The sequence below is a fragment of the Camelus bactrianus genome, chromosome 16, assembly GCF_048773025.1.
Source record: "Camelus bactrianus isolate YW-2024 breed Bactrian camel chromosome 16, ASM4877302v1, whole genome shotgun sequence".
NCBI lineage: Eukaryota > Metazoa > Chordata > Mammalia > Artiodactyla > Camelidae > Camelus > Camelus bactrianus.
In genome coordinates this window covers 43355083-43363064 of record NC_133554.1, presented here as the reverse complement: position 1 = coordinate 43363064, position 7982 = coordinate 43355083, and positions in this window count along the sequence as shown.

The following is a 7982-nucleotide window of genomic DNA, read 5'->3' as shown; positions in this document are numbered from 1 at the left end:
AGTATCCAGCTTGCTCTCCCCTAAAGACACATACCCAAGTGTATGTTCAGGAAGGACAGCATTTGGGGTTTCTGGGGAGGAGGTGGGTGCCCCATCGCTCCCCATGTTTCACCCCAGGATGGGGTCACTTGGCTTCCTGTGCACCACAAGTGTCTGCAGCCTTGCAGCCCAAAGGAAAGGATCATTTGAGCACTGGCACCAGATGGGCCTCAACTGGAATCCCAGCTCTACAACCCACTGATTTTCAGCAAGCCACCTGGCCTCTCTGAGCCTTGGCTTTCTCATCTGTAAATGAGACTAGGAACACCCTTGCAAGGGTCACCATAAAGACCACAGATAATGGGGAAAAAACAGAGGAGGGGTCTGTTAAAGCGTACCCAAGGCCGTTATTCCTGCCCCAGGACTCAGAACCACGAGCCACTCAGGGGAGCTGCGTGTTCCCGACTCTCCACCAGGTCACCTGCTCCCATGTGGATTCTCACGCCTAGCGCCACAAACTACTTTTTGAATCTCAGCTCTACACGTTTGTTGCACGCCTTGCACATCGCTAAGCATTTGACATTTAACCCCCGTAGCAATCCTGTGAGGTCCATGTTATTAGCGCCATTCAGCTGCTAAGGAAACTGAGGCTCAGAGAGGTTAGGCAACTTGCCCCAGGTCCCACAGCAGGTAAATGACAACACCAGGGCTGAAGCTCAGGCCAGTCTGCTATGCCTCATGGAGTCAGATGCCAGCACACTCCTCAGGCCCCTATGTCCCCTGCTCCTCTGGGGGGTCAGCATAGATGTGACTGAGGCCCTGAGGCCAGGTCTCTATGACTGATGTTCCCAGACTGGGCAGAGCTCTCGCCTCTGCTGCCCTGATTAATTACACCAGGAGCCTCCTGAGAAAATCAGGCCCTTCTCCCCCAACCCCTGCTGCTCTCTGGCTTAATTACTTCTCCTGGCTATAATGAAATGTTTCTGAGCCCCTGAGACAGGAACCGTCATCAAGAGCAGCCGCCTCTGTGACTCAGCCCTGCTTCCTCAGCCCTGTCCCTTTGGGCCCAGACACAGGCCCCTGTGCCCGGGCTTCAGCTGCAGAGGGTATCTGTGGGTGGGTGACTCTGAGCCCCGTAGCCCCCTGCCCCCAGTGGAATGCAGACCTGAAAACCAGACCTGGTGGGTCTGCCCCAGATTGAGGTGTCTGGATCCTCAGTCCCCAGTCCGGCAATCTGCCCACAGGCATTGAAGCAGGTGCTCAGAGTGGCAGCTCCTCCTGGCTTCCCACCTGCCCACACCCCTGCGGGGCCTAGCTCAAAGAGTCCATTCTTTTCTTCTTTCACCCCGTATTCCCTGAGCACCTACTGTGTGCCAGTCCCTGTTCCCGGCGCTGGGAATATGACAGGGAGCAAGACAGACGAGATGCACATCCTCTAGGAGCTCATGGTCTCGCAGGAGAACTGCCCAAAACAAGCAAATAGATAAAATTATTTCTAAGAAGGGGGAGAGTGGCAGCAAAGAGAGAGTGATAGCTTGGGCAGCAGGGGATGGGCAGAGAGAGATGGCACATACACCTCCATCCTGTCCTGTTTAACCCCTATGCTGGAAGTTCTTAACAGCAGTCTGCTCTGCATCCCTCATATTTCAAAGCCAACATGGTCTTACCAAATCATCACTTCTAATGGTCCAGGGCTTCGGTCACACACACACACCAGCTATCACCTAAAACAGCCATATGGAGGAGAGAGAGTGAATGGTGGGAGCCCCGGAGCCACCATGTCAAGGACAAGAGCAGAATGAAGAAGACAGGGTTCCCTGCAGCCACCCAGCCTCCCCTGTCTGCCTCTTCCCGCTTCCACTAGGGGTCCCTTATCCCCCCACCAATCACCAAGATAATTTCCCGGTAGATCAAAGAGTTAAATGTAAAAACAGACTGAACCATAGGAAACCAGGAAGAAATAGAATGATCAGAACTCTCGAGGGAAAAGCTCTTTGTGAGCGTAAAAGCACTGGAAGAAATCACAAAGAGAAAAGTCAACTACTTTGCCCACAGGAGCGTTAAGCGTGTGTGTGTCATAAAAGCAGAGCTGAAATTATGACTTGGACCACTTCCCTCTGCCAGGCTAACTCCTAATTTGTCCTAGATTCAGTTCCACAAGGAACACTCCCTGACCACCACCCCACCCCTCACCTCCTCTGGGTTGGCTGTTGCCCCGGATTGCTCTCTGCACCCCGGCGCTTGACCCTCTAGCAAAATACAGATGAAACTGTGTTGGGAACACTGGTTTCTGCTTTGCTCCCCATGGTCCATGGGCACCTTGACATCTTCTTGTTTGTCTAATCTCCATGCCCAGCACACAGAAATACATTACACAGAATACAACTCCATGTATATGTATAACTGAAATGCTTTGCTGCACATCTGAAACTAACATTGTAAACGACTACTTCAATAAAAAACAAGAATAAAAAAAATAGAACTCAACTTAGTGCTATGTATTCTGCTTCTCTATTTTTTTAAATGAGTAAAATTTTCCTGTCTTAATTTTTTTTTCAGAAACTGCCATACTATTTATTTCCATAAAAGCTACGCCATTTTTCATTCCCACCAACAGTGCACAAGAATTCCAATTTCTCCACCTCCTCACTCACACTTGCTACTTTCTGGGGGTTTTTGATAGTGGCCATCCTGAGGGGTGGTATGAGGTGGCCTCTCATTGTTGTTTTGATTTGCATTTCCCAATAACTATTTTTTAAATGAAAGAATTAACAGACTAAAAAAAAATCCATATGGCAGTTATGACAAAGGGTTAATATCTTTTATAGGTAAAATGAAAATCTCTAAGTAAAGCATTAGAATCCACAAATGATAAATGAACACAAACAGACAACTCCAAGAGAGGAAAAACAATGTAAGAATAACATCATCGGTAGCCAAAAAAAGATAAAACAGGATACCTTGTCTTACCTGGTAAGACTTCAAAACTTAAAAAAAAAAAAAAAAAAAAGATAAAACTCACTGCTGGGAAAGTGCTGGCAAATAGACATTCATTCATGGCTCATGAAAGTGCCCACTGACACAACCCTTTCAAAAAGCAACTTCCAAACACTCAAGAGTTTTACAATTATTCATGTACTTTCACCCAGAAATTCAGTTCCTTGGCACTTACTGAAATAAACTCATCTGGGAAATCTAAGCACAAAAATGTGTACCGCAGTTTATTTATAATAGTAAAAAACCTGGAGGCATTATAAATATCTAATAACAGCATCATGAATATTAAATTTTAAAATATTCCTATTGGATAATATTATGCAGTCACCCAAAAGATGATTATGAAGTTGATGAGATGAGAAACTGTCTAGGATTTAATGTTAAGTGGGAAAAGCAGGATACAAAATGTTGTCTGCAATGACACCTCAACTAGGGAAAAAATGAAGGCTAGTAAGTGTATATAAAAATATACAGCAGGCTGGTGGAAACTACCGCTAGCTGACACACCCATGGGTCACTGTTTTTTTCTTCATTTTGTTTCTCTGTTCCGCTTTGTTTCTCCCGCTCCACACCATACCCCTCCCCAAACCAATAATATCATTACAACCTTTCATAATCTTTGATCAGCTATTCCCTCTTCTGAATATTTACCTTTAAAAAATCATTCCACAATATGAGGGAAATTTTTATGCATAAAGAGCTAAGTATGATGTTTATAATCATATGTAAATTGGATGCAAATCAAGTGTTAAATAATAGAAAACTGATTAAATAAATGAGGGAATTTTACCCTTGTGGAAATCTTAGGCAGTCCCTAAAAGGCACAGTTAGAAAGTGCTAGGGGCTGAATTGCGTCTGCCCGCCCCCCCCCCAACAAAAGGTATGTTGAACTCTTAACCCCTGACCTTATTGGGCAAGAGAATCATTGCAGATGCAATTAGTTAAGATAAGGTCATACAGGAGGAGGGTGGCACTTAATCCAGTATGACTGGTGTCATTATAAGAAGAGGAGACACACAGGGAGAAGACAGCCATGTGACTACGGAAGTAGAGACTGGGGTGGTACATCTAAAAGACAAAGAATGCCAAGTAGTGCCAGCAAACACCAAAAGCTAGAAGCGGCAAGGGAGGATTCTCCCCAACAAGTTTCAGAGAGAGCATGGCCCTGCTGACACCTTGATCTTGGACTTTTAGCCTGCAGAACTGTGAGACAATAAATGTCCGCTGTTTTAAGCCACTCAGTTTGTGGTACTTTGTTAGGACAACCCTAGGAAATTAATACAGGAAGTAATATGAAAAACATTTACCACATCCTGAAAATAAAGAACCCAGGAAAATTAACACAGTGTACAATAACATAGCCATGTTTTTAAAATGTATAAAAAGAGCCTGGAAAAAGACAGACCAAATGCAAACGGCAGCTGTATTAGTAGAGTAAGTAGGTTTTGTTTATCTAGTTTTCAATTATTTTTCTAAATTACTTTTATAACGAAAAAAAGTTTTATTAAAAGAAAAGTATATCCTAATTGTAACCATCAGCTCATCTTTCCAATCTCTCTGTCAGGACCAGGGCCTCTCTGCCTGGAATCCACCACCCCCACGGCTCCTACCCTATCCCAGACACGTTCTTGATCTTCGAAGACCCCGGCTGGGATCTGGCCACTCTCCTCCTCAAAATCCTTCAGTGGCTACCCAGATCTCTTTAATCCGTAGCCACAGCACTGGCCTCAACCCACTCTCGGCTGTGCCCTTCCCTCCCCCTTCGCCTGCCCCAACACATTAACAGTCAAGTTGGGAACATTGGTACTTTCCCTGGGGTTTCTCAGAGTCAAAACAACCGGTAAGGTAGCGAGGGGAGAGAGTTTCCTCCCTACCGGAAGACAGAAGCGGAGAATCCCTGTGGCGGGAGAAAAGTCCTGCTCAAAACCAGTCTGAGGCCAGTCTCTGAGGCTAGGACTCGAATCCGCGTGTTCTGACCCCAGATCAAGGCAAGGACGGTGCCGGATCCCCGTGTCCACCGGCGCAGCGCCCTGCCTGATACACAAGGGCGCCCTGTTAATGCGTCCCGACTGAGGATGTCTGAGACCCTTCCTCCCATCTTTGGCCCAAATAAAACCCCCACTCCTCTCAATGTCTTTACTCCTGACTCCCCACTGACGCTGCACCCTCACTTCCTGACCCGCGGGCCAGGTTTTCGTGGAAGAGATTTGGAGTAACGGGAAGTTGGGGTGGCTCTGGGAGGATGTTGGCTGGGGAGGGGTGGGGGGCTAGGGCTCGGGGAGGGGGCGTGGGGGGGAGTGGGAGAGGTGCGTAAGCCAGGGAACGAGAGGACCAGGGGTCCACCCCCAGCCCCACGCCCAGGCTGCGTTCCCATTGGCCCCTCGCGCGGATCGTTTTATTTCAAGGATGTCCACACAGCAGGCGGACAGATTGCGGCCAGTCTGGGACTCAACGGGATATCACACCCCGTGGCCGGGCTGGCGTCGCCCCCTCGTGGCAAAGTGTGTAATTACAGCCTGTAATTACAGGCGCACAGTGAAATTAGAGTTCCCCCGCCACTGAGGACCCCACGTATAGTTGTGTGTGGACATGCACCCTGAGTTTCCTAAGTCCCGGAGGCTGACTCTTCATCCATAGGAGAGTTTCCTGAGCCCTGATACCCCACAATCCCTTACTTACACATTAACCTCACGTTTGCACATGAACATGTTAGGATGAACTATATGAAATTTTCATTAGTTGAAATTTTTAACATATAAAAAAACACAAAAACATACAAAAGATATACATGAACTCTGTCTCACACCTCACCTTCACATATACAAACACACACACACACACACACACTCTCTCTCTCTCTCTCTCTCTCTCTCTCTCTCTCCTCTCTCCTCTGGAGAACACAGATTTCAGCCACAGGACAGGGAACCCAGGACCCGGAAGTACCACCTAGCAACACACTATCTTAACAGTGAGTCCCACACAACACTGCACCCCTCTCACAGCCATAAACTCACACCCAGCACCCTTCAGTCCAAGTGCCCCCCACCCCGACCCCACGCCGGTGTCTTCACCGCTCCCTCTCCACCTCCTCAAACTCACAGGACATCCCCATGTTGAAAGCCACCTCTTATGACCTCCAGGGACCAGCCCACATCCCTGCTCCACCACTTTTCAGATTTTCATGCCCATAGAATCCCCCAGGGATCTCATTAAAAATGCAGATTCTCACTTAGTAGGCCTAGAGTGGGCCCCAAATTTGGCATTTCTAATCATCTCCCAGGTGATGCCATGGACCACACTTTGAGTAAAGTGGCCCTGCTTCTTTCTCCAGCCTCAATCTCCCCAGAGGTTCCATGCAGTGGCCTCATCCCACACCCCTCCCCAACCCTCTGCCACCTGGCTTCCCCACCCTACCTCCCCACTACCCCACTGAAACAGAAATGTCACTGATAAGTGAAGCCAATGGCCTTTTCTCAGACTTTGAGGCATCTACCCTGTGGACTGCCCCTTTCTTCTTGAAACATCTGCCCCTGTGGATTCTGAGTGACTCCTGGTGGGCCTCCTACTGTGGGCCCCCTCCAACCTCTCCCATTCCTGCAGATCTCTCTGGCAGCTCATGCCCAGGCTCAAGGTCTCATCCATCACCTTCTCCATGCCTCACCAGCTCTTATCTCTCTCCTGAGCTCCAGGCCCCTTTTCCAGTTGTCTGCTAGGAAGCTCCGCCTGTACCCTGAAAGCACCTTACTTCTACTGATCTAAAACCAGCCTCCCAGGATCTCTGTAATAATGGTAACATCAAACTTCACGGCTTTATGTGAGAGTTAAATAAGTTAATACATATCACATGCTTAGAATAGTACCCAAGGAAGAGTTTGCTATTATTATAGTAGCCTTTCCTAAGTATCCCCAGTACCTAGGAAGACCCTTCCTGTCATAGGGTTATGGAAAAATCATTCTCTCTCTCTCTCTGTTTCCTTCTATAATTTCAGAGAGAAGGTCTCAATCAGATGCTAACTTGTCTGCATGTCCATTATCATCTTTCTTAGATTGCTAATAGTCTGTTCCTTTTAACAGACCCCTAGGGCAGCAACCAGAGAGATGGACAGTAGGGAACCCCTGCTGGATGAGAGGTTCATGGCACACCTGGAACTGAAAATCTTAAATCCATAACTGTGGGTTTCTTCCTCCACCCTGTACTGTTTGTGGAGTAGTTCATATTTCACATATTTATAGCCTTGGAGGAAAATTGTGCATGGAAGGAGCAAGCTCGCTTTTATTGCTTGTTTACAGTATGTCAAACTGGAAACTTGCATGAATGGAAATCCATTGAATTTATTTGAAAGTGTCCAAGCATACATAAAAGTCAAGAGATAACATAGTGACTACCCTGTATCCATTATCCAGCTTCAATAAATATCAACTCCTATTCCTGGTCAGTCTTGTGGACCTCTTTCCCCATCTTGCTTTCCCCTCTCCTGAGTAATTTTCAAGCAAATTCAAGGCATCTTATCATTTCATTTATAAATACTCAGTATGTATACTAGAAGACATGGAATCATTTTAGAAACATTAACGCACAATCACATCACATCTAAAATATAGTATATTAAATATCCTCTGTGCTCAAATTTCCCTCTCTAATTTTTTATGGTCTATTTGAATCAGAATCCAAATAAGGATTAAAAGGGACTTTTAAAATACATCATTTTTTTAACTGAAGTACCATCAGTTATAATGTGTCAATTTCTTGTGTACAGCACATTGTCCCAGTCATGCTTATACATACATGCATTTGTTTTCATATTTTTTATTAAAGGTTATTACAAGATATTGAACATACTTCCCTGTGCTGTATAGCAGAAACTTTTAAAAAATCTATTTTTATATATAGTGGCTAACATTTGTAAATCTCAAATTCCCAAATTTATCCCTTCCCATCCTCTTTCCCCCAGTTAACATAAGATTGTTTACCATTGTTTACTATGTCTGTGAGTCTGTTTCTGTTT